Source organism: Chiloscyllium plagiosum, unplaced genomic scaffold (assembly GCF_037043375.1).
Source record: "Chiloscyllium plagiosum isolate Xiang-an unplaced genomic scaffold, Cpla_swu_hap1 HiC_scaffold_49, whole genome shotgun sequence".
NCBI lineage: Eukaryota > Metazoa > Chordata > Chondrichthyes > Orectolobiformes > Hemiscylliidae > Chiloscyllium > Chiloscyllium plagiosum.
Window position 1 is genome coordinate 13,192,235 of NW_028270187.1, and position 27,902 is coordinate 13,220,136.

A 27,902-nucleotide genomic window follows, 5' to 3' on the forward strand; every position below is an offset into this window, starting at 1 on the left:
CAGTTTCTGTGATGTGATGACTGTCCAATTATCTATCTGCCCCTGTCAGATTCTGCTGTGTGAATATGAGAGTGGCATTATCAGTCTCCACCTGTCAGCTTTTGCTATGTCAATGTGATTTTAGTTATCAATCTGCCTCATTAGGTTCGAGATGAATGTAAAAATGTAGTTATCAATATATAACTGTGAGATCCTGCTATCAAAATGTACCTGTCAGTTTCTGCAATGTGAATGTTTGAGTGCAGATTTGAATCTGTACCTGACAGTTTCTGCAATCATCAGTCTATCCCTAACAGCTTCAACTATATGAATGGATGAGTGCATCTGTACCTGAAAGTATCTGTACCTGTCAGTTTGTGTTCTGTGAATAAGTGAGTGTACTTATATATTTGTCTCTGTTAAACATGACACTTGCAGAAACTGCAGGAGCTTCAAATCTCTGTTGCTCAACATGAATAAGATTTTATCTATTGCCATCCATGTCAGGGCGGCATGGTGGCACAGTGGTGCCAGGGACACAGATTCAATTCCGGCCTTGGTTTATTATCTGTGTGCAGTTTGCACGTTCTGCCCGTGTCTGCATGAATTTCCTCTGAGTGCTCTAGTTTCTCTGCATGGTCCAAACATGTGCAGGTTTGCTGGATTAGCCATGGTAAATTGTCCTGTATTATTCAAGGATGTGCAATGTCAGTGGGTTAACTGTGGTAAACGTGGAGTTATGGGGATAGGGTGGGGTCTACATCTACGTGGGATCCGCTTTGGAGAGTTGTTGCAGGGGGATGGGCCAAATTAGCCCTCTCTGCACTGGAGAAATTCTATGTATTGTAAATGAAAGTGAGACTCTTTCTATCATTATCAGTCTCGACAGTGTAAAGCAGTTTGGATAATTTCCACAACTTTTATTCAATGGTACAATTTTTGATTGTAAGTTATATTCTGCATCTGTATTAAAATTTATTGTTCACATTGTTCACATGTTTATAACCAGACCACTTTATGAGAGCTTTCTCACTCTGTGTCCAATAACCTCTGGGTATCTGTCTGAATGTGTACCTCTTCATGTCAATATTTGATTTCCCTTTGGACAGGTATGATGTTTTGGAAAGTGTAGGGGGGTGATGGCTGTTCATACTACGTTCCCCTGAGAATCCAAGTTTCTGGTACTGAGACTGGCTCTAATGCAATGAGGGGTACATCGGCTTCCAGGAGATCATTTGTGTGAGGGGATTCTGTAGTCCGAGGTACAGACAGATGTTTCTGTGGCCAGCAGCGATAAAGCAGAATGGTGTGTTGGTTCCCTGGTGCCAGGATCAAGGATGTCTCAGAGAGGGTACAGAATGTTCTCACGGGGGAAGAGGGGACAGCAAGAGGTCATTGTCCACATTGGAACCAACAACATAGGAAGGGAAACGGTTCAGATTCTGAAGGGAGATTACAGAGAGTTAGGCAGAAATTTAAAAAGGAGGTTACTCCCAGTGCTACAAGCTAGTGAGAGCAAGAATAGGAGGATAGAACAGATGAATGCGTGACTGAGGAGCTGGTGTATGGGGAAGGATTCACATTTTTTGATCACTGGAATCTCTTTTGGGGTAGAAGTGATCTGTACAAGAAGGACGGATTGCACCTAAATTGGAAGGGGACTAATATACTGGCAGGGAAATTTCCTCTATCTGCTCGGGACAATTTAAACTAGTAAGGTGGGAGGGGGGGTGACTACGGAAGTAGTGAGGAAAGAGATCGGTCTGAGACTGGTACAGTTGAGAACAGAAGCGAGTCAAACAGTCAGGGCAAGCAGGGACAACGTAGGACTAATAAATTAAACGGCATTTACTTCAAAGCAAGGGAAGTAAATGCAGGGAAAGCAGGTGAACTTAGGGCATGGTTAGGAACATGGGACTGGGATATCATAGCAATTACAGAAACATGGCTCAGGGACGGGCAGGACTGGCAGTTTAATGTTCCAGGATACAAATGCTACAGGAAGGACAGAAAGGGAGGCAAGAGAGGAGGAGGTGTGGCATTTTGAGAAGGGATAACATTACAGCTGTGCTCAGGGAGGATATTACTGGAAAAATATCCAGGGAAGTTATTTGGGTGGAACTGAGAAATAAGAAAGGGATAATCACCTTATTGGGATTGTATTATAGACCCCCGAATAGTCAGAGGGAAATTGAGAAACAAACTTGTAAGGAGATCTCAGCTATAACCACTGTAGCGTGGCCAAGTGGTCTAAAGTGCTGGATTTAGCCTCCAGTCATTTCAACTTCAGTAAGGCGTTCAACAAGATTCCCCATGGGAGACTCATTAGCAAGGTTAGATCTTATGGAATACATTTGGATACAGAACTGGCTCAAAGGTAGAAGACAGAGGGTGTTGGGGGAGGGTTGTTTTTCAGACTGGAGGCCTGTGACCAGTGGAGTGCCACAAGGATCGGTGCTGGGCCCTCTACGTTTTGTCATTTACATAAATGATTTGGATGCGAGCATAAGAAGTACAGTTAGTAAGTTTGCAGATGACACCAAAATTGGAGGTGTAGTGGACAGCGAAGAGGGTTAGCTCAGATTACAACAGGATCTGGACCAGGTGGGCCAATGGGCTGAGAAGTGGCAGATGGAGTTTAATTCAGATAAATGCGAGGTGCTGCATTTTGGGAAAGAAAATCTTAGCAGGACTTATACACTTAATGGTAAGGTCCTAGGGAGTGTTGCTGAACAAAGAGACCTTGGAGTGCAGGTTCATAGCTCCTTGAAAGTGGAGTCGCAGGTAGATAGGATAGTGAAGGCATTTAGTATGTTTTCCTTTATTGGTCAGAGTTTTGAGTACAGGAGTTGGGAGGTCACGTTGCGGCTGTACAGGACATTGGTTAGGCCACTGTTGGAATATTGTGTGCAATTCTGGTCTCCTTCCTATCGGAAAGATGTTGTGAAACTTGAAAGCATTCAGAAAAGATTTACAAAGATGTTGCCAGGGTTGGAGGAACGGAGCTACAGGGAGAGGCTGAACAGGCTGGGGCTGTTTTCCCTGGAGCATCGGAGGCTGAGGGGTGACCTTATAGAGCTTTACAAAATTATGAGGGGCATGGATAGGATAAATAAGCAAAGTCTTTTCCCTGGGGTCGGGGAGTCCACAACTAGAAGGCATAGATTTAGGGTGAGAGGGGAAAGATATAAAAGAGACTTAAGGGGCAACTTTTTCACGCAGGGGGTGGTATGTGTATGGAATGAGCTGCCAGAGGATGTGGTGGAGGTTGGTGCAATTGCAACATTTAAGAGACGTTTGGATGGGTATAGGAATAGGAAGGGTTTGGAGGGATATGGGCCGGGTGCTGGCAGGTGGGACTAGATTGGGTTGGGATATCTGGTCGGAATGGACGGGTTGGACTGAAGGGTCTGTTTCCATGCTGTACATCTCTATGACTCTATCTGTAAGAATAATAGGGTGGTTATGGTAGGGGATTTTAACTTTTCAAACATAGACTGGGACTGACAGTATTCAGGGTTTAGATGTAGAGCAATTTGTGGAGTGCATACAAGACAATTTTCTGATTCAGTATGTGGATTACCTACTAGAGAAGGTGCAAAACTTGACCTACTCTTGGGAAATAAGACAGGGCAGGTGACTTGAGGTGTCAGTGGGGGAACACTTTGGACCAGTGACCATAATTCTATTAGATTTAAAATAGTGATGGAAAAGGATAGACCAGATCTAAAAGTTGAAGTTCTCAATTGGAGAAAGGCCAATTTTGACCATATTAGGCAAGAACTTTCGAAAGCTGATTGGAGGCAGATGTACGCAGGTAAAGGGACAGCTGGAAATTGGGAAGCCTTCAGAAATGAGATAACAAGAATCCAGAGAAAGTATATTCCTGTCAGGGTGAAAGGAAAGGCTAGTAGGTATAGGGAATGCTGGATGACTAAAGAAATTCAGGGTTTGGTTAAGAAAAAGAAGGAAGCATATGTCAGGTATAGACAGGATAGGTCGAGTGAATCCTTAGAAGAGTTTAAAGGAAGTAGGAGTATACTTACGAGGGAAAGATTTAAAAGAGACCTCAGGGACAACTTTTTCACACAGAGGGTGGTACGGGTATGGAATGAGCTGCCAGAGGAAGTGGTGGAGGCTGGTACAATTGCAACATTTAAGAGGCATTTGGATGGGTATAGGAATAGGAAGGGTTTGGAGGGATATGGGCCGGGTGCTGGCAGGTGGGACTAGATTGGGTTGGGATATCTGGTCGGCATGAACGGGTTGGAGCAAAGGGTCTGTTTCCATGCTGTACATCTCTGTGACTCTGAGACACAAGGGGCAGTTTTATTTTTAAACAAAGAGAGTGGTAGCAGTGAAACACACTGCCAGGGTTGGAGTTGGAGGAAGATACAACAAGGGTATTGAAAGGACTTTTAGGTAAGCAAATGAATATGTAAGAAATGGAGGGTTATGGACCAAGGCCAGGGAAAAGGGATCAATTGCATTTTGGCGGCATGTTCGGCACAACATGGTGGGCTGGAGGACCCATTTCTGTCCTGTACTGTTCGATGTTCAGATTTCAATGCAGTGTATATTTTGGATGAGAATTCATTCAAGTTGATTGAAACTGGGTAGGATGCATTTAGAATATAGATTTAAAAATATAAACTTCCATTTCCTTGGTGGTGTTTGACTCTTGCTTTGAACATATCTGTCTGGGAATGGAGCTCAATGTGCACCTGACTCAATCCACTCTGTGACTGTGGAAAGGATGTTCTTCACTCTGATCATTGTAACATACTTGCTGTTTGTTCAAAGCAGCTGGTCACACTTGGCTCTGTACCGAGGGAATATTACATTGCCTTGGTCCTTTGAGTACTTGCCTGGAGGAAGACAGAGGAGGTACCTCCTGTAATTCAACATCAGCTATGATTGGTAACATCAATGTAACATTCAGTTCCTCATCATTAAGGTTTTTTTAAATTCAAGCCAGCAATTTAAACAGAACCACGGGTCTGATTCCACTCCTGCCCTGAGCTGTTCCTTGTTCTGGATTAGTGGTGCTGGAAGAGCACAGCAATTCAGGCAGCATCCGAGGACCTGAGCTGTTCCTTGCCCATTTTTTCTTAAAATTCTAAGCCCAAAGAAATGAGATCCAGAAATGAAACAACACCCATACAGCTCCATAAATGGGGCTTACCAGATACAAGTGTGTATTTGGATATGTGAGTTTAGTTATTGATCTTTCCCTGTCAGTTTCTGCTTGGTGAATGTGAGAGTGTAGTTATCAAAATGTAACATTCATTATATGGTCAATATATTTACATATTCACACTGCAAAGACTGGCAGGGTCCAATTGATAACTATTGAATCATAAAAATAATACAGCACAGAGGGGGCTAATCAGCCCATCTTGTCCATGCCAATCCAAAGACCCCCAAAGGCCCTTTCTCATCCCATCTTCTTGCCATAGCTCGTAGCCTTGCGGTTAACGGAACTTGAGGTGCAGTTCCAGGGATTTTTGTTTAAAAGAGTTTAGGGTCTCTGCCTGCACCACCAAATCAGGCAGCAAATTCCAGATACCCACCACTCTGTGCATAAAAAACATTTTCCTCACATATCATGTAATCCTACACCACTTCGTTTGAATCAATTATCAATGATCAATAAATGATTCCCATTTATTGTCTATTCCCATTTACTGTTTGACTTCCCAAAATGCATTCCCTCACACTTCTCAGAGCTGAACTCCATCTGCCTATTTCCTGCCCACTCCACCAAACCATCTATAATACTTTTGGAGCTGACAGCTATCCTTTACACTATCCGCTAAATGGCCAACTTTTGTCATCTGCAAATTTCACAAATCTGCCCACAATATTCAAGTCCAAATCCTTAATGTATAAAACAAACAGCAGAGGTCCCAACACTGAGCCATGCAGAGCACCACTTGAAACAACTTTCCATTCACAAGAGCAGAAATCAACCATTACCATTTGTTTCCTGTTACTAAGCCAACTTTGCATCCAATTCAACACATTACCCTGTATCCCATGGCTTTTACTTTTTGAACCAGTTTGCTGTGATGATGCTGCTCCTTTAACAAGCTTGTAAAAGACACAGGCTCCGAAAAGTCTGACTTGATGGGTTTTAGGGCCATTTTAATTATAGCTAATAGATAATGCCTCAGGCAAAAGGCTTCCACATTTTTAAAAAGAACACTTGTACAATGAAAGGGGAGTGGCCCAGTTTTCCCAGCTCAGCTTTTCTCTGGTTTGATTTGGTTTTTGGCTGTCTGGCTATTGACTGAAAGCAATCAGGCAGTTGAAAAAGCTGCTGAACCCAAAGAAGCTGGTCCATGCTGGTTCTCTCTCTCTCTCTCTCTCTGACATCCCTCCTGTAGGACCCTGTGTTTGATTTTATCTTTTTGTGCCAAAGGGTGTTTTTGTGGGGATTATTGCAAGTATTGGGAACAGCATCATTAAGTTGGTATAATCTGTTGGGTTTTGAGATAGGTTAAGTTATTTAGTATTCTGTTTTCTTTTAAGGCATAGGAGCATTTGTTTGTGTTTCATTTGATAATCTTGTAAATCAGTTCTGTTTTGTTTAAAACTATGTGGTTTGACCAGCTACATCACTTCTGGAATATCTGAGTTACACCTGCTTAAAACAATTAGCAAAGTTAGGATCCGGGCTACTTGAAATGTTTTGAGGGGATCTGGCCTGGTCCATACCAGTTAGGGGGCTCTTTGCAGGATTTATTCTGTAGTTCTGATTTGGGATTAGGGTTGTTGGACTTGAAGGCAGCGAGTGGTAGGTGTTAGTGTCTTTTGTTCCAGGTTTTGAATTCAGTTGGTTTAAACTGTGCTTCGGAGAGCAATAGCTCTTTCAGTCAACAAGAGTTTTCTGCAGGTGGAAGAAGCGATTTTGGGGCTTTTACAAAAGATGATTAAGGTTAAGCTGCTGGAAATAGCAGACAAACTGGGATTGAGGCTGTGTCCTTCCATGAGGAAAGGAGAGATAATTACAGCAGTATCTCAGCATTTACATTTGTTGGAAACACCATCAGAATCTTCAGAAATGGCTAACATTCAATGAAAAATGCAGCAACTTGAGTTAGAGGCAAAAGACAAGGAAAGGGCAACAGAAATGAAATCATTTGAATTATGATTAAATGCAGAAGAGAGGACGAGGAGAGAGAGAAAAGGAGAGAAAGGAAAGAAAGAAAGAGAGGGAGTTTGAACTTTGGAAATTGGCACTTAGACAGGAGTTCAAAAATTCACTTCCACATGGGTTTTCACGAATTCAGGAAGAGCAGAGAGTTAAAATGGCAAGACTGGCAGCTGAAACGGCTGATGCTTATGAGTTGATCAAAGTTTGGCTTCTAAAACCATTTTCAATCCATGAGCGATAGAAATTGAGGATAAGAGAAATCCTCACGTGGAAAGGAAATGATAGATCTCAGTGAAGGTCGTAAGGATGACTTATCGCAAGTTAAAAAGGAAATCCTTGAAGGGGAAAGGGAAGTTAAAAAGCTCTGGTGTTTTCCCTGCAATAAAGTAGGCCACATGAAATCAGAGTGTTGGTGGGTTAGGAAAAACACTGGGAAGCCAGATGTAGGAAACAGGATAAGCCAATGAATTTTGTTGGAGTGGTAACAGAAAGCACAATGGAGATTCGAAAGCTGCACCAGAATGTACAAGCTGGACGGAGGTGCCAGATCTTCTTAAACCATCCACCTCTGAAGGTAACGTTTACTCGCAAAGGCCAGGTGGATCAGGTAAAGTGGTTACAATATTAAGACATACAAAGATCCTCTCAATCTGTGATGCTGAAAGATGAGGTGATATGTACCTCTGAAGGACTATTGCTCGAAAATGTACTAGTAACGGGAATTCATGTTGAGGCAAGAAACACTGAATTGTGAGAAGTGAGGTTAGAGTGTCCAGTGCAGTGACGAGTGGAGATGTTGTGGTAGGGGTAGTGGACAAACTCTCAGCTCCGGGAATACAATTTGTCCTGCTAATGATATTGTTGATTCACCGGTAGGAGTGCTGCTGTTGAAAAGCCAGTGAAAACTCAGGCAACTGAATTATTGCTGGACATATAACCTGGGAATTTTCCAGACTGTGTGGTGACAAAGTCACCAGTTGAAACAGGAGAGATCAAAGAGTACAGATAAGAAAGTTGAAGGGAAATTAGCAGAGACTCTGGTTGATCAGATGGTTGAGACAAACCGGGAAGAGATAGATGACAAAGCAGACATCTTTAGCTGAGATAAATTAACCAAGTTACAGCAGAAAGATGAAAATTTAAAGGAATTGTACCAAAAAGCCAACACAAAAAGAATCTGAATATATCCCTGCATATTATTATCTTAATAATGATGTCTTAATGAGGAAATGGAGACCATCACACATTCAGGCTGATGAGAAATGGGCAGAACTGTATGAAGTTGTATTGCCAGTGGGTTATGGAAAGGAGGTGTTGTGAGTAGCACATGAGCTACCACTAGGTCGTCATTTAGGTGTGAGAAAAACTCAGACTTTTGCAGAGACTGTTTGGAAATTACATTATTTAATTGTCGTCTCTGTCTGTGATGACTATTCAGTAAAAGATTAATGCTGTCCTTCTCAGTCACAGATAAACTGTAAATGTGCTTCATCTGGGTTGGAGGATTTGAGTTAGTGGTGGAGGCTGAATCGGCTGGAGCTGTTTTCCCTGGAGAGGGACCTTTATAGGAGGTTCATAAAATTATGAGCAGCATGGATAAGTGGTAGAGGCTGGACCAAAGGGTCTCTTTCTGTGCTGTACATGTCTATGACTCGATGGCTGTGAATAATAACACTTATTGGAAATGGGGTGATGTGCACTGAGAATGGAGAGAGAGAAACTGTTGATGAGCACAGTTTCCCTCCATCTCTGTACTTAGCAGCTACCTCATGGATGGTTGTTGAAACTATGTAACAGTATGATCTATTTGTTTATCTACATTGTAGAAAATATTCTTATTAAATGCAGATTTTAATCCTTTTCCTGAGTGTCCATTTGGGATACGGATTCAGTTTATCCATCTTCAAAACTGGTGTGTAAATGTCAATGGGCTACATACCTGCTGTTTGCTCGAGGCAGCTGGTCACACTTCCCTTTGAACTGAGGAAGTATTACAGTGTCTTAGTCCCTCAGGTATTTGTCTGGAGGAAGATAGAGAGACACCCCCTGTTAACCAACATGAGGAGAGTCTGGTAATATTGATCAATGTCACATTCATTGCATATTCGTTAGGCTAAGCCAGCAACTTAAACAGAACCACGGATCGGATTCCATTGCTGCACTGAGCTGCTCTTTGTCTGGAGATTGTGTTTGTTTTTCATATGATTCGATACCAATTGAGTGAGATGGAGAAACTGAGCAACAATGGCACAGCTCCATGAGTGGGACTACTCACCACCGGAATGCTCACACAGTTCAATATCCAACTCCCAATACACTACCTGTTGGAGAGAGAAAAAACGGTGCTATACCTTATTTTTTCCAAGACCCACACCTTTTACAGGAGTATCCCATTCCTAAAGTCGGTCTGCAATTCTGTTATTGACTGCACAATCTCAACAAACAGTGGGAAACAATGAAATCTCAACAGATTTCAGAGGATTGTAAACCCCAAGAATGTCCCACAGCAGCTTCTTCCCGCTCTGTCTCCCTCAGCAGGCCCACACACAGCCCGAGAAAGGCCTCTCTCTTCCCCCACCACCCCCCCCAGCCCGCTCACCCCAAGTTCCGGGACCTGTTCCTGCTCCGCTCGGCCTCTTACAAACAGCCTCCGGTTCTCCCTGAACTCACCCCAAATCAATCTCGGTCTCGGAACCCCCCACCCCCGTGTCCCAGGATCCCATCGCGATGTGCTTCTGGAAGGAGCCTACTTTTCCCTCGCTTCCCTGGACGCTGATCTCTCCATTGCGGTCTGTTTCAAACAAACCTCTTGCACTCACTGAGTAAATGCTCCTCAATGGCAGCGCTGGGGGAGGGCCTCATGCATGCGCTCCTCTACTCAGGAATAGTTAGCGTTGGGGAGAAAAGGTTCCATCCCAGATACAGTTGGGGCTGGAGTGAGCTGGATGATCAAAGACATTGCCCTGCTCTGTCACTTAGTTTCCTCTGAATGCTGAATTAACACAGAACTTATCACTGTGTGAAAAAAAATCATCTATTTGAAATTGTGATTACATTTGTCATCAAGTTACACAATCCGCTGGAACCTGACCGTGAGTGTTTTCTACGCTTGGGGTTGAGGCAACGCATTCTCAATTGCACAGAGTTAAAGAGAAATGGAAAGAAAAAGTTTCTGTGTCATACTTTTCTTGAGTCAAGAGTTGAGTCACATCTCGAGTGTGGGATTAATACATTTCTGAGAACTTGATTGATAGCTATGGGCCCAGAGACCTATCGATAACTGCTTAGGCATCATGCAGCTTCATGTAGGGATTTATAGCATTTCTCAGTGTTATGTGAATACCTGTTAACCAGCAACTGTTAGCATGCAATAGATGTGTCACTTTTACTCTGTATCTGTCATGTCCTTATTTACACATTTTTCATTAACTCAGCATCTGTCCATTCAGACTCCGCTCCTCTGTGTAATAGTCAACTAGTGTTACTTCAAGAGAGGTTTTATTCTGTATCCATCAAGCACTGATGTAAGCAGTAAAACGTTACGCTATTTGCCAGCCACTTAGTAATATTCCTGCAATCTGTGCCCCGAGGAGATGTGAGTTCTGCAGATGCTGAGGATCAGAGGGCTTATGCCTGAAACGTTGAGATGAAGGGCTTATGCTCGATACATTGATTCTCCTGTTCGTTGGATGCTGCCTGACCTGCTGTGCTTTTCCAGCACCACATTCTGTACACCAATCTGTGCCCGTCTGTTTCTGGGAGGTAAAGCATTTTTGTAAACCCTATTTCACAGTCTTTATATGTCGGTATGTTACTAGACTGTATATCAATCTGCAACTCACAGATTCTGCCACGTGAATATGTGAGTACAGTTGTCACTCTCTCCCTGTCAGTTTCTGCGATGTGCATTCTTGAGTGAAGTTATCTGCCTGGGTTTCTACTCACTGAATACACGGGTAGAGGTATAACTCTCTCCCAATAAGATTCTCGTCCATGCATACTCGAGTGAAGTTATCACCCCATACCTGTTGGTTTCTGCTATGTGAATATGACAGTTTTTGCTCTGTGAATGTGATTGTTTAATTATCAATCTGTCCATGTCAGTTTCAGCATTGTTAAAATTTGAACATTATTATCAATATCTCGGGTGGGGGTCTACATCTGGGCGAGATCCGCTTTGGAGAGTTGTTGCAGGGGAGGGCCAAATGATCTCTATCTGCACTGGAGAAATTCTATGTACTGTAAAAGAAAATGAGAGATTTTATACCATTGTCAGTCTTTGACAGTATAGAGTAGTTTGGACAATTTCCACAACTGTTATTCTACGGTAGGGTTTATGATTGTGAATTATATTCTGAATGTGCATTTTGAATTTATTGTACACATGTTTATAACAAGACCATTGTCTGACAGGTTTTTCATTCTGTGTCCAATAATCTCTGGGGATCTGTCTGAATGTGTACCTTTTCATGTCAATATTTAATTTCCCTTTGGACCACTTGAAAACAAAGTATTTATTCAGTCATTTTGTAAGAGATGTGTTCTGTTTTCACTGTGGAAATGAAGTAAAATGCAATATTGTTTCAATCTGACACTTAGCCTGCTATCTAATCAGGCATGATTTTTCTATTTTTGCCTGTGGACCTACTAACCTGACAGTATTTCTGTGCTTTGCAAGTTATTCTATACCCACTGTGTATTGGCACGATCTCATTCTTTGTTGAGTCCAGAAATCAGTTTCCTTCACACCCTTCATTACATGAATAAGGACAATAACAGGCGCAGTCAGTAACTGTTTGCTCTGCTCTTCCATTCACTTGTACGGCTTGTGTACTTGGGAATTACTATCTACCTGCCAGTCTGTGCTATTCAATGGGACTGGTCCTTCAAAACTCTCATCAGATGTGACAGGCCGCCACAGAGTAGAGCCACCTTGTCTAGTGAAGACCTTAGAAACTAAAATTTAATGTTGACTACTCAGGCTGTTCTCCATTGTGTATACAGACAGATTTGACCCTGCTTCAGTCTTCCTGCATTGTGTTACTGAGCAGTTTAAATGCTTGTTATAAAGCGGACAGCAGATTGGGACAGGAGAGAGTTCTCAGTTCATGTTTCCTGAAGTGAATGGGAAAGATCTTATTTTCTGTAATTGTTTGTATCTTTGGATTCACAGACTAGTAAAACTGCAACACATTGCCACAGACACAAGTCTGTGCTGTTCTTAAATGTCAAGGTGGGAAAAGCAATGGACATTTGCAATTCTGATAGTGCGGAATCTAACTGGGAGTAGTGATATCAAGGTAAAAATACACGCCGTGACATCGAACAATTCTTCCATCGCCTCCGCCTCCGAGCTTACTTTCACAATCAGGATTCCCGCCCATCTTCCGAGGACCCCTTCGCCCACCTCCAACACACTGCATCCACCTGGACACCCCGTGCTGGCCTATTACCTGCCCTCGACCTCTTCATTTCCAACTGCCGCCAGGACATTAACCGCCTCAACCTGTCGACCCCACTCCCCCACTCCAACCTCTCACCCTCACAACGCGCAGCCCTCCAGTCCCTCTGCTCCAATCCTGACCTCACCATCAAGCCAGCGGACAAAGGGGGCGCAGTGGTAGTCTGGCGCACTGACCTCTACATCGCTGAAGCCAAACGCCAACTCGAGGACACCTCTTCCTCCCTCCCCCTTGACCATGACCCCACCCCCCATCACCAAACCATCATCTCCCAGACCATACAGAACCTCATCACCTCAGGAGATCTCCCACCCACAGCTTCCAACTTCATAGTCCGGGAACCCCGCACTGCCCGGTTCTACCTCCTTCCCAAGATCCACAAGCCTGACCACCCTGGCCGACCCATTGTCTCAGCATGCTCCTGCCCCACTGAACTCATCTCTACCTACCTCGACACTGTCCTAACCCCCTAATCCAGGAACTCCCCACACCCTCCACCTCCTCCAAGACTTCCGTTTCCCCGGCCCCCAATGCCTCATCTTCACCATGGATATCCAATCCCTCTACACCTCCATCCGCCATGACCAGGGCCTCCAAGCCCTCCATTTTTTCCTCTCCAGACGTTCCCAACAGTACCCCTCCACCGACACACTCATTCATTTGGCCGAACTGGTCCTCACCCTTAACAATTTCTCCTTTGAATCCTCCCACTTCCTCCAGACCAAAGGGGTAGCCATGGGCACACGTATAGGCCCCAGCTATGCCTGTCTCTTTGTTGGCTACGTAGAGCAGTTGATCTTCCGTAATTACACCGGCACCACTCCCCACCTCTTCCTCCGCTACATTGATGACTGCATTGGCGCCACCTCGTGCTCCCGCGAGGAGGTTGAGCAATTCATCAACTTCACCAACACATTCCACCCTGACCTTAAATTTACCTGGACCATTTCTGACACCTCCCTCCCCTTCCTGGACCTCTCCATCTCCATCAGTGACGACCGACTTGACACTGACATTTTCTACAAACCCACAGACTCCCACAGCTACCTGGATTATACCTCTTCCCACCCTATCTCTTGCAAAAATGCCATCCCGTATTCCCAATTCCTCCGCCTCCGCCGTATCTGCTCCCAGGAGGAGCAGTTCCACCATAGAACACACCAGATGGCCTCCTTCTTTAGAGACCGCAATTTCCCTTCCCACGTGGTTAAAGATGCCCTCCAACGCATCTCATCCACAGCCCGCACCTCCGCCCTCAGACCCCACCCCTCCAACTGTAACAAGAACAGAACGCCCCTGGTGCTCACCTTCCACCCTACCAACCTTCGCATAAACCAAATCATCCGCCGACATTTCCGCCACCTCCAAACAGACCCCACCACCAGGGATACATTTCCCTCCCCACCCCTTTCCGCCTTCCGCAAAGACCGTTCCCTCCGTGACTACCTGGTCAGGTCCACGCCTCCCTACGACCCACCCTCCCATCCTGGCACTTTCCCCTGCCACCGCAGGAACTGTGCCCACACCTCCATCCAAGGCCCTAAAGGAGCCTTCCACATCCATCAAAGTTTTACCTGCACATCCACTAATATCATTTATTGTATCCGTTGCTCCCGATGCGGTCTCCTCTACATTGGGGAGACTGGGCGCCTAGCAGAGCGCTTTAGGGAGCATCTCCGAGACACCCGCACCAATCAACCAAACCGCCCCCTGGCCCAACATTTCAACTCCCCCTCCCACTCTGCCGAGGATATGGAGGTGCTGGGCCTCCTCCACCGCCGCTCCCTCACCACCAGGCATGGAAGAAGAACGCCTCATCTTCCGCCTCGGAACACTTCAACCCCAGGGCATCAATGTGGATTTCAACAGCTTCCTCATTTCCCGTTCCCCCACCTCATCCTAGTTTCTAACCTCCAGCAACACTGTCCCCCTTGACTTGTCCGGACTTGTCCGACCTGCCCAGCTCCTTTTCCACCTATCCACTCCACCCTCTCCTCCCTGACCTATCACCTTTATCTCCTCCCACACTGACCTATTGTACTCTATGCTACTCTATCCCCACCCCCACCCTCCTCTAGCTTATCTCTCCACGCTTCAGGCTCTCTGCCTTTATTCCTGATGAAGGGCTTTTGCCCGAAACGTCGATTTCGAAGCTCCTCGGATGCTGCCTGAATTGCTGTGCTCTTCCAGCACCACTGATCCAGAGTAGTGATATCAAGGTCTGGCCTTCAGAGTGTCATATAGTTATACAGCACAGAAACAGGTCCTTTGGTCCAAGTTGTTAGTGCTGACCAGAGATCCTCATCTGACCAAGTCCCATTTGCCAGCATTTGGTCTGTCGCCCTATAAACCCTTCCTATTCATGTACCAATCCAGGTGCCTACAAAAAATTGTAATTGTACCCACCACCTCCACGTCCTCTGGTAGCTCATTCCCTACAAGCACCACCCTCTGCAATGATAAAGTAACTCCACACGTGCTTTTTAAATCTTTTCCATCTCAACTTAAACCTTTGCCCTCTATTATTGGACTCTCCAGCATTAGAAAAAAGACCTTGCATATTCACCCTCTCAATGTCACTCTTGATTTTATTAACCTCAATAAGGTCATATCTCAGCCTCAGACAGTCCAGGGATAAAAAAAAACACTGCCTATTCGGCCTCTCCCCATAACTCAAATCCTCTAGTTCTGGCATCGAAACGTACTGATGGGAGTAGTGCAGTTGATATAGTTTACATGGACAACAAAAAGGCCTTTGAAGGAGCGTAACCACCGACCAAAGAAGAAAGACTCAGGAAGCAGGGAGGATTCAGGCAAGTGGTAGGTGTTTCTTCAACCAGAAACCAGTTAATGCCGGGAGAGTGCCAAAGGATCTTCCCCTGAGACTGGCCTCGGAGGTGAGCGCCATGGCACACTCTGATTTTACAATAAAAAAAGCAGTATTTATTGTACACTTTCTGTGAACAATCACATACAATGTGATTTATATGTTCCTTCTTCTTACTTTGCATACCCTATCCTATGAGACACCTTATCAATGATGGGCATCCATTGGACAGCTCCTGGTTAACATGATCTGAAGGTGATTAGCAGATACTGTAATCTCTGAGCCTTGGGATCTTTCTATGTCTCCTATTTGTTCACATTCCAGAGTTACTTGCTACACTGCTTCGGGCTTCTGTCAGTCTAGCTTTTCTTGTGGGACATCCTGAATGCTGTTATTCATTATATTTAATTTTAATCAAATTCTATTGCTCTTCTTACATGCCCCATGGTCCTTATTGTATATGAAGAAAAAACAGAAAACAGTTAATTTTGCATTACTTGCTATAAATTTGTAACTTTGATTTCTCTTAAAGTTAGTTAAAATGTGTAAAGTCATACAGTTACGAAACTGAGTAGTATAAGATAACTCTAGCTGTTGCCCCCTCAGTTGTTTTAGGGGATTAATGGGCTGTATCTAACATCTGGTGCCTGATCATTTACTGGCACAATTCCCTTTCATTTAATGTGGCTGGAGTTACTCGTTTCTCAGACCTTAGGTCTGCGTGTCAGAACTGTTTCGAATGTGAACAGGCTAGGTCCTTTTTACTGTCCTCTGAGTGGCTTGTTCAATGGAATCATTATGCCTCAGTGTGTGAGCAGGCTGATGTGCTTAGTTTCTGCCATTGTCTCTCACATTTTGCTGTTTAATTATACTTTCCACTTATCGGTCAGTTTGTGTTCACAGATATGGGCCACTCTATTCTGGCAGGTACAGGCAACTCCGATAGCCTTTGACAAAGTCCCATATAAAAGACTGGTCTAAGATTGGCTCTTGGAGTCTTAAGCAAACTGGATCTGAAATTAGTTTGCAGACAGGATGCAAAGTGTGATTGTGATGGGTTGTGTTTGTGATTGGAAGCCTGTGACCAGCGGTGTCCCACAGGGATCAGTGCTGGGACACTTGCTGTTCATTGTGTACATTAACGACTTGGATGTGAATGCAGAAGGTACAATTACTATGTTTGTAGATGAGATTTTAGTGTGGAAGTGCGAAATGTGTTGGTGCAGGCTTGGAGGACAAAGGGCATGTGACTGTACTGTTCTTTCTTCTTCGACATGAAAATTGGCAGCACTGTTGACAGCGAAGGGGACGGTGTCAGGCTACAGTAGGAATACAGCCGGTAGAACAATGGCTCTGATATTCCTGAAAAGTATGATATAATGTATTTTAGGAGGTCTAATAAGGGAAAGAATTACACAATGAAAGGTAAGTCCCAAGGGAGTACTGAGGAACAAAGGGACCTTGGTATACAAGTCTATAGATCCCAGAAGGAAACAACTCAGGCAGACAGGCTGCTGAAGAAGGCATACACAATGCTGGTCTTTAGTACCTGAGCTGTACAATTTAAAAGAAAGGAAGTCTTATTACAATTTTATAGAGCTGAAAATGTGTTGCTGGAAAAGCGCAGCAGGTCAAATCTTTACTGTACCACCTCAAGTTTAACAACATCCTTCCTGCAGCAGGTTGCTTTTGCAGTGACACATTTTCAGCTCTGATCTCCAGCATCTGCAGTCCTCACTTTCTCCTAAATTTTATAGAACATAGATTAGGCCACAGATGGAATACTGTGTGCAGGTCTGGCTGCCACCCTATCAGAAGGATGTGATTGTATTGGAGAGGGTGCAGTGGGTTGGAAAGTCTCCATTATGAGGCAAGACTGGATAGACTGAGTTTTGTTTCCTTGGAGCAGAGGAGGCTAAGGGAGGATCTGACTGAAGAATACCAAATTATCAGAAATGTAGGCAGAGTAGATTGAGAGAATCTTTCTCCCCGTGACCAATGTGTCTAAGTCCAGAGGGCACCAGTTGAAGTTGAGGAGAAAACAGCTGAGAGGAAATGTGAGAAAAATATTTTGACCCAGAGGGTGGGTAAAGTTTGGAACGTTCTGCCTGAGAGGGTGATTGAGTACTCTCGCAACATTTAAGCAGCATCGGGACATGCATTTAAAAAGCCAAGGTATAGTCAGCTATGAGCCAAGTGCAGGTAAATGGGATGAATGCAGTTTGGTGTTTGTTGAACATCATGGACATGGTGGGCCAAAGGGTCTGTTTCTATGCTGTACAACTCTATATCTCTATAACGTCCTTGTAAATCTTTACTGTACCACCTCAAGTTTAACAACATTCTTCCTGCAGCAGGTTGATGAGAATTGTACACAATCTCCTAAAAGTGTACACAATCACCAATATCCTGCACAGTCACCAGATGACCTCCGAACTCCTACACTCAATATTCTGAACAATGAAGGCAAGCACGCCAAATGCCTTCTTCACTGCCCTGTCTATCTGCAGCTACTTTCATGGACCTGGAGATGCCAGTGTTGGACTCGGGTGGACAAAGTGAAAAATGACAACACCAGGTTTTCGTCCAACAGGTTTATTTGGAAAGACTAGCTTTTGAAGCACTGATTTTCATCAGGTGGTTGAAAGAGGAACAGTGCTTTGAAAGCTAGTGCTTCCAAATAAACCTGTTGGAGTACATTCAAGGAAATCTTCACCGGCACACTGAGGTTTCTTAGTTCACCAACACTCCCCAATGCCCTACCATTAAGTGTGGAATTCATGTCTTGGTTTGCCTTTTCAAAATGTATGTAAGCTAAACGACAACTGCCACTCCTCAGCCCACTGACCCACCTGACAAGAGGTATAGTTAGTAATTATGCAGATGACGCCAAAATTGGAGGTGTAATGGACAGTGAAGATGATTACCTCGGATTACAACAGGATCTTGATCAGATGGGCTGAGAAGTGGCAGATGGAGTTTAATTTAGATAAATGTGAGGTGCTGCATTTTGGGAAAGCAAATCTTAGCAGGACTTAGACACTTAATGATAATGCCCTAAGGAGTGTTGCTGAACAAAGAGACCTTGGAGTGCAGGTTCATAGCTCCTTGAAAATGGCGTGGCAGGTTGATCGGATAGTAAAGGAGGTTTGGTATGCTTTCCTTTATTGGTCAGTGAATTGATTACAGGAGTTGGGAAATCATGTTGCGGTTGTACAGGACATTGGTTAGGCCACTGTTGGAATATTGCATGCAATTCTGGTCTTCTACCTATCAGAAAGATATTGTAAAACTTGAAGGGGTTCAGAAAAGATTTACAAGGATGTTGCCAGGGTTGGAGTATTTGAGGTATCGGGAGAGGTTGAATAGGCCTAAGGCTGTTTTCGGAGGGGTAACCTAATAGAGGTTTATAAAATCATGAGAGCTATGGAGAGGATAAATAAACAACATTTATTCCCTTGGGTAGGGGAGTCCAGAGCGAAAGGGCATAGGCTTAAGGTTAGAGGGGAAGATTTAAAGGGGATCTGGAGGGCAATTTTTTCAATGTGACGTAGTGTGTGTATAGAATGAGCTGCCAGAGAAATTGGTGGAGACTAGTACAATTACACCATTTAAAAGGCACCTGGATGGATACAAGAACAGGAAGGGTTTAGAGGGATATGGGCCATGTCCTGGCAAATGAGACTGGATTAGTTCAGGATAGCTGGTTGGCATGGATGAGTCCAGCTGAAGTGTCTGTTTCGGTGCTGTGTAAAGCTATGACTCTATGACAGTGAATAATAACATGTATTGGAAATGGGGTGATGTGCATGGAGAATGGAGAGAGAGAAAAAAATTGTTATTCCTTGGTGGTATTTGACTCTTTGTTTGAAATTGAGCTCAATGTGCATCTAATTCAAACTGCTCTGTGACTGTGGAAAGGATGTTCTTTAGTGTCTGACAACGGTAACATACCTGCTGTTTGTTAGAAGGAACTGATCACACTTGGCTTCGCCCCGAGGGAATGTGTTTTGGTCCTTCAAGTATTTGTCTGGAGGAAGACAGAAGAGACATCTCCTGTAAATCAACATTAAGTTTGACAATATCAAACCTTTGAATGTAACATTCATTTAATAATCATTAGGCTGTTTTTCTTTCAAACTGGCAAGTCCAACAGAACTACAGGTCTGATTCTATTCTTGGCCTGAGCTGCTCTTTGGTGATTGTAATAAAAATATCTATACCAATTCACTGAGAACCAGATACTAACCAATACCTCCACAATAGGGTTACCCAAGTGCGTATCTGGATGTGAGAGTTTCCTTATCAAGCCATACCTGTCAGTTCCAGTGAGGTGAATGTGGGAGTACAGCTGTCAACCTGTACCTGTTAAAATAAACTGTGCAAATGTGTGAGTAAATGTAGTTATCAATCTGTCCCTGTCACACTCTAGTAAATATATTTACATTTTGGCATTGCAGAGACTGACAAGGACAGATTAATAACTACACTCATACATTCACATAGCATAAACTAACAGATATAGATTGATAACTAAACTTATATATCCAAACACAATAAACTTGCAGGGACTGGTTGTTAAATACATTTTAAGTAAATAAAATCATTCCCTGTGTGTTTTAACTGATGGGGATGTGAGAGTTTAGTCATTAATATGTACCTGTCAGTTTCTGCCCTGTGAATGTGTGAGCTTACATACCAATCTGAACAGTTTCTAATGTGTATCTGAGAGTGTAGTTATCAACCTGAACCTGTCAGTTTCAGCTATGAGAACTCAAGTGTCATTATCAGTATCTACCCGTCAGTTTCTGCTGTATGAATATTAAATGCAATCATCAAATTGTACCCATCAGTTTCTTCTATGTGAATGTAGATATTGATCTCTATTTGTCTGCTTTAGCGATACCAATGTGTGAATGCAATTATCAAACAGTACCTGTCAGGTTTTGCTATTGACACCAGAGTGTTTTTGTCAATCTGTTTCTACTACATCAATTTGAGAGAGTTGATACCAACCTGTCCCTGTCAGTTTATTTCCTGTCAATATGTGAATACAGTTATTGATCAGTACCCATCAGATTCTGCTGTGAATATGGGTGTATTAATCAAACTGTAGTGGTCTGTTTCAGCGATGTGAAAGTGGGAGTACAGTTATCATTCTCTACCTGTCAATTTCTTCTTTGACAAAGTGAGTGTAACTCAATCTGTACCTTTCAGACTCTGTTGCATGAATACATAAATATAGTTATCAATCTGTAGCTGTCAGTTTCTGCTTGGTGAATATGTTTATGTAATTGTCAATCTATCCCTGCTATGTGAATGTGTGAGCTGAGGTTTCCCCTGTTGCTATCAGCTTCTGCTTTGTGAATGAGAGAGTTTAATTATCAATATTACCCTGTCAGGCCCTGTAATTCCAGTGTTTTGAGTGGATTTATTCATCTTTTCCTGTCAGTTTGTGTGACTGTAGTTATCACTCTGTACCCCTCAGATTCTGCTATATGAACATAAGACTGCAGTTGTTCATGTAATTTGATCATTATTATCACATGTCCTGAGATAAATTGAAAAGTATTTTTTTGTGCACCTTACAGGTAGTTCATCTCATCCAAGGTCCATCAAGGTAATTAGAACAGAATCCAGAATCCAGTGTTAAAGCTGCAGAAAAGGTGCAGAGATTAGCATCAAAGTTTAGAGGTCCGTTCAAAAATCTAATAATAGCAGGGAAGCTGTTGTTGAATCTGTTGGATGGTGTATTCAAACTTCTGAATTTTCAACCTGACAGACCGGGGGGGAGGAGCGTATAACTGGGGTCGGATGGGTCTTTCATGTTGTTGGTTGCTTTCCCAAGACAGGGGGAAGTGGAAATGTTGCATCTATAAAAATTTGCATAAGTCTTTATGGACATGCTGAATTCCCTTATCCAAGTGAGGAAATCTCCTTGGTGAATGTCATAGAGTCATAGTCATAGAGATGTACAGCACAGAAACAGATCCTTCGGTCCAACTTGTCCATGCCAACTAGATATCCCAACCCAATCTAGTCCCACCTGCCAGCACCCGGCCCATATCCCTCCAAACTCTTCCTATTCATATACAAGTCTCAATGGCTTTTAAATGCTGCAATTGTACCAGCCTCCACCACTTCCTCCTGGCAGTCATTCCATACAAGTGCAACCCTCTGCATGAAAATGTGCCCCTTAGATCTCTTTTATATCTTTCCCCTCTCACCCTAAACCTATGCCCTCTAGTTTTGGACTCCCCCACCTCAGGGAAAAGATTTTGTCTATTTATCCTATCCATGCCCCTCATGATTTTATAAACTTCTAAAATGTCACCCCTCAGCCTCCGATGCTCCAGGGAATACAGCCCTAACCTATTCAACCTCTCCCCATAGCTCAAATCCTCCAAACCTGGCAACATCCATGTACATCTTTTCTGAACCCTTTCAAGACTCACAATATCATTCCTATAGGAAGGAGACCAGAATTGCATGCAATATTCCAACAGTGGCCTAACCAATGTCCTGTACAGCTGCAAGGTGACCTCTCAACAACTGTACTCAATACTGAATGTGTTTGGGTAATTGTCAATCTACGTCTGCCAGGTTCTGCTATGTGAATACGACAATTTACTTTTTAACAGTCCCTGTTAGTTTTTGCTTCATGAATGTTTTGTTTAGTTAAGAACCCTTCCTGGTCAGGCTCTGTAATGTAAATGTGAGTGCATTTATCATTGTTTGCAAGGCAGATTTTCTTTTGTGAACATGTGAATGTGGTTATCAATTTTCCCTGGTAGTTTCTGCTCTGTGAATATGAAAATGTAGTTATTAATCTCTAAATGAAAACCAAAAGAACTGCAGATGCTGGAAATCAGAAACTAAAACAAATTGCTGGAAAAGCTCAGCAGGTCTGTCAGAGACTGTGGACAGAAATCATAGTTAAAATTTCCAGTCCAGTAAACCTTCCTGTGAAGAGATGGTAGCCAGGAAAATATTAGATTTTCTGCAGAGGACAGGGTGTGTTGAAGGGTAAGGGAGTAAATGGTGAATGCATCTAGAATCCAGAGAGGGAAGAACAGTTGAACAGATAAACTAGTGGATCACAGTCAGACGAGGATGGTAATAGCTATTAATAGAGACTGTTAGTGAGTTTTGGTGTACAATAGAAGACCCTGTGATAACACTGTGTGGTGAGAGGGGTTTTGGGTAATGATATGGGAGAGCTCTAGCTCTAAAGTTGTAGAATTCAATATTGAGTCCAGAAGGCTGTTGAGTTCCTAAGCAGAAAATCAGGTGCTGTTCTTCCAGCTTGCGCTGAACTTTGCTGGAGCACTGCAGCAAGCCTGAGACAGAGATGTTGGCCGGGGTACAGGGTGGTGTGTTGAAGTGGCATTCTACGAGAAGCTCAGGGACATGATTCTGGACAGAATGTAGGTTTTCTGCACAATGGACACCCAATCTACACTCATTTTCCCCAGCAATGAGAACACCAAATGGTAGGAAAATGCACATAATCAGTTCTGAGGAGGGGTCACTAGACCTCAAATGTTAAGTCTGATTTCCCTCCACCAATGCTGCCAAATCTGTGATTTTCCAGCAATTTTCGTTATTAATTTCTACCTGTCAGTTTCTGTGCTGTAAACATGAGTGTCATTATCAAACTGTACATGTCAATTAATGCGATTTGAAACAGGGAATGCTATTAATCTGTTCCAATAAGTTTTGATGATGAGAATGTAGTTATCAGTTTTCCTCTGAAATGTCCTGCCATGTGAGTGTGATTGTTCAATCTGTCCTTGTTAATTTCTGCTCTGTGTATCTCAGGATGGAGTTATGAATCTATATTTGTCAACATCTACTTTATAAATGTGCAAATACATTAAGCAGACTATAGATGCCAGTGTTTGCTAAGTAAATGTGTTAGCTTAGTCACATGTGTGTGCACGGGCGTGCATGTGCGCATGGATATTTATGTATCATTCTCTCCCTTTCAGTTTCTGCAGAGTGAATATGTGAGAGCAGCTATCAATTACACCTGTCAGTTTCTGTTTTGCCCGTAGGAGAGTTTTGGAATTGATCTATACTTGTCAGTTTCTGCTGTGTGACTGAGAGAGTCAAGTACTCAATCAGTACCAACTACTTTCAACTCTTTTATGTATGAAAGTTGCTTAATTCTCTGGCAGCCAATAATATTCCGAGAGTCCAATCATCACCAGGAATCTATGGTTGATTGTCAGGAAAACCCATCTAGTACACTAATGTCCTATAAGGAAACTGCCATCCTTGTGTCTCCAGACCCGCAGCAATGTGGTTGATTCATAACTACCCCCTGAGCAGTTAGGGATGGGCAATAAATACTGGCCTAGCCAGTGACGCCCTCATCCCATGAATGAATTTAGGAAAAAGAATTCTCTGTGACTGAGATTCATTCTGTGATAGTTTTTAAGGGTGTTGTGACTGGGCCTTAAACTCTTCTGCATTTTGTGATTTATGACAGTCACAGAATTGATACAGCCATTCAGCCCATTGTGTCTGCACTGGGACATTCTGTTGTTCATCTGTTCTCCATACTAATTTCCACTAACTGTTGGGCGTCTGAACATCATCCACTCACTGCCAGTATCTCAAGGTAAATGCTAATGTGAGATTAGTTTTGCAGTATTCTGCCATTGAATAACTATAGTGCCAGTTTGGTTTTGTATGCAACAGCATCAGGTGGAGTGTGTGAATCTCATTCTCCTTACACCATGAGTTGTATTTGTTTGGTCTGAGCGTTGGATGAACTCAATCAATATTCACTAACACTTTGTAAGCGAGGGATTAATGTTGGTTCATTGTTTACTTTGCCATGAATCTGAATGCTATTGTTTTCAGAATTTTTTTTACATTGTGTATGCAGGAGTCTTTATCAGTTGCTGCTGGACACTGTAAAATGTAACATCTAACACTAACTGAAGCGATTAATGGTTTGGTGAGTCAATTTATAACTGTCCATATTTGGAAATACCTGGGCCTAAATTTCATTCTTTTTTTCCCTTTCTCCATTAACTGTCTGAGTGCGCGAGTGAGTTTTCTGTTGTGCTGCCAATCTGAATCACTTTGAAGGAGCGGTACTGGTCTATATAACACTGACATTTTCTGCATATCTCCTTATGTTTCCAGTTCTGCATGTCATGATCTGATAATGCCTTATAAATCAGTGTTTCATTCAATAAAATGTATGGAAATGTTTCTGCATTACTCAGGCCCTCAAACAAAATGGGAGCGTGGATAAAGTGTGTTTGCATCAGCACCAGGCTGAGACTGAGAACTAAATTCAATCGATCAGTCTCTGATACTTGATACCAATATGGTCCTTATTCTTGGTTATTGTATTTCAAAGTGGTTCAGTGTCATCTAAATTGAAACATGTCACTTTTAGTAACTGCAAGCACAATTAATTTTACTAAACTTCTGCTACTTGACATGAATGAAGTTTCATCCATTGCCACTGGAGTCAGCTCCCGTCAGTGAAAGTGGATGTGTTTGTATATCTCCTAATAATTGGCCTCGTACATGTAGTTGCATAACGTCCACAACCTATGTTCTTTAGTTTTGGAGCCTATAACAGCCATGGACAGGTAAACATGCAACACATTACAGCAGAAAAGCATCTGTGCTTTTCTTCAGAATCAAGGGGAGAAAAGCAATAGACTTTTGTAATTCCTATAGTGCAGAGTCTAACCAGGAACAGTGGGGATATCAAGGTCTGGTTTTCAGGATGCTATCAATGTTTGTATTGTGACATACATTACCAATGAATTAATGATCAGTATTAACCAAATCAATTTGCAACTAAGTGAACACTTCAACTGCATTGCAACTGACTGAAGACAATGCTCCTTGTGCAGAAAAGAGATTTGGTCAATTCTATTTTATTTACCAATCTGGACAGGATCTAGTGCAAGCCATTAGCAGTATTCCTGTGTTGCTCTCTGGTAGGGCGGGGGAAAACAAAGGTCTTTTATTTTCCACTATCGGTGAAGAATATTTAAACAGTCAAGCTCAATTTATTGAACAACCAACTCTTGGTGGTTAAAATAAAGGAGCAGCTTGACAAACCTATCAATTTTAGCTTTTTCTTGCTTTCTGCACTGCTTTAAATAGTAATGATCTGATTCCATTGACTCCTTAACAAAACTATACCCTTGGTCCTTGATGTTTTTTATAGTTTAATGAAGAGATAGTCAAGATGAATGCAGGGTTCTTCATAGATTTCTTGAAACAAATTTTGAAAGACACACGTTAATAAGAAAAACTTTCTTTCTGGACTGAAAAAAAAAATCCTACAAAATAATGAAATGGAGAATGGCGTTATGACACAGGTGGGGATGACAACTTCTCTGCTGCCATGAAAAATCTATGGAAACGGAATACTCATTGAGTTAATAATTCTAATCCCTTTCAATCAACTGTGTTGTTATAGACTGTTTTGATTAGTGCAGATTTAATAATTTGAACAGACATATTCTGTGCTGTAGATCTCTTTAACTTGAGATCTGAGAGTAGAAATCAGTTTGATGAAATGTTTTCTGCTAGTTGCGGTGTATATGGATCTTCATCACTGTTAGATGTTGTAATGTGTATTTCAGGATGGTGTACAAATTTGCAGCTATTGTTAATCAGTCAGTAGCTTTGTGGGAGATAGAATGGTGTGTGCGCGCGCTAACACACATATGGGGGTGGGATGGAGATAGTGGTTGTGGGTGTGTACACATGCAATGAGCACTCTCTCGACATCAGGCTTTGGCCCAGAGGTTCATTTGGAATTTACATAGTTTAATTGTTGTGTCTTTTCCAGGACAATGATTTATCAAAAATGTAATTTTGACTTTCTCAGTTACTGAAAATATCAAAGTTTCCTTCTGCATCTGCACTCAATATCTTCTTCATATATCCTTGTTGTAACAATGTAACAGCATGACTTATTTGTTCACCTTGATTGTAACTTTAAAATTGCCTTTACTACATGTAATTCCTGAATGTATATTTCATATCAGGATACAGTCTATCCCTCTTCTGATGTTGCAAATGATAACTGGCTCTGTATAATGGAATTTATTGGAGTTGTGCTGTTGTGCATTGAGTATAAGGAGAAATTTTAAAAATATTTCATTAGTTGAGTTAGATTTTTGGTTTGAATGCATACTTCTGGAAATTGAGCTCAATGTGTATCTGACTCAATCCACTCTGACTGTGGAAAGGATGTTCTCCAATCTGACAACAGTAACATACCTGCTGGTTGGTAGAAGCAGATGGTCACACTTGGCTTTGCACTGAGGGAATATTACATTGTCTTGGTCCATCAGACATTTGCCTGGAGGAAGAAAAGAGAGATATCATGAGTTCCGAGTAGAAAGACATCAACTGATCAACGCAACATTCAGGTCATGATCATGATACTTCTGTTTTTAAACAGCAAGGTCTGGTTACAAAGTAACACTGATCTGCTGCCAGTCTTTTTCTGTTTGCGAAATTCTGAAACAATTTACTCAGATGAAAGAGCTCCAAAAATAGAATGATTGCACGGTTCAATATTCAGCTCCTAAAAAAGACACTAACTGTTAAAGGAAGAACAACGGGCACTTTTATCACATTTAGATACACTGCCCTTTATTTCCCAACACTTCAATGTCTATTCGCAACAAACAGCAGGAAACAGAAGCCATACAGAATTCCCATCAGTGTTTAGGGGATTACAAACCCCAAGAATGTCCCACAGCAGCTTCTTCCCGCTCTGCCTCCCTCAGCAGGCCCACACACAGCCCGAGAAAGGCCTCTCTCTTCCCCCCAGCCCGCTCACTCCAAGTTCCGGGACCAGTTCCTGCTCCGCTCGGCCTCTTACAAACAGCCCCCGGTTCTCCCTGAACTCACCCCGAATCAATCCCGGTCTCGGAGCCCCCTCTGTGTCCCAGGCTCCCATCCCGATATGCTGCTGGAAGGAGCCTGCTGTTCCCTCGCTTCCCTGGGCGCTGATCTCTCCATTGCGGTCTGTTTCAAACAAACCTCTTGCACTCACTGAGTAAATGCTCCTCAATGGCAGCGCTGGGGGAGGGCCTCACGCATGCGCTCCTCTACTCGGGAACTGTCAGCGTTGGGGGAGGGACTGCATCGCGTACGCGCTGCTTTACCCACTGCTTCCCAGAAACAAACATAATTTAGTCATTTCCCCCAATTCCCTTTTCTCCTAGTTTGAGCAAAGGAACTGGGGATGTGGGGGAAAGGGCAGAGAAGGTTTCAAGCTGGGAATTCCCCCTTTAGGAAGTTCCAATGGAGCTCATTCCTGGGTCATGTTAATAACTCCTCCCTTCGGCTCACAATCTGATCAGGGAGCGGAGAAGCTGGCGGCCACTCGGCCCATCCCCTGTGCTTCTCCATTCAATAACATCACGTCTGATCTTATTTTAACTGTGGTATGTAATCCTGCTGACCCTCATCC

General features: G+C 43.0%; 1 long non-coding RNA gene across 3 annotated transcripts; it reads right to left on the minus strand.

Moving 5' to 3' along the window:
* Positions 1–873: 873 nt before the first annotated feature.
* On the minus strand, positions 874–27,531 carry LOC148135605 (uncharacterized). Of its 3 annotated transcripts, none has more exons than XR_015755253.1 (6): positions 27,338–27,531; positions 26,699–26,780; positions 21,017–21,082; positions 19,382–19,457; positions 9,078–9,159; positions 874–4,847 (listed from the first exon to the last, which is right to left on the minus strand). It is a non-coding gene; the product is annotated as an uncharacterized LOC148135605 (long non-coding RNA). The 3 variants fall into 3 exon arrangements; XR_015755252.1 differs by having other exon boundaries at positions 21,012–21,082; XR_015755250.1 differs by having other exon boundaries at positions 19,382–19,483; positions 21,012–21,082.
* Positions 27,532–27,902: the final 371 nt, after the last annotated feature.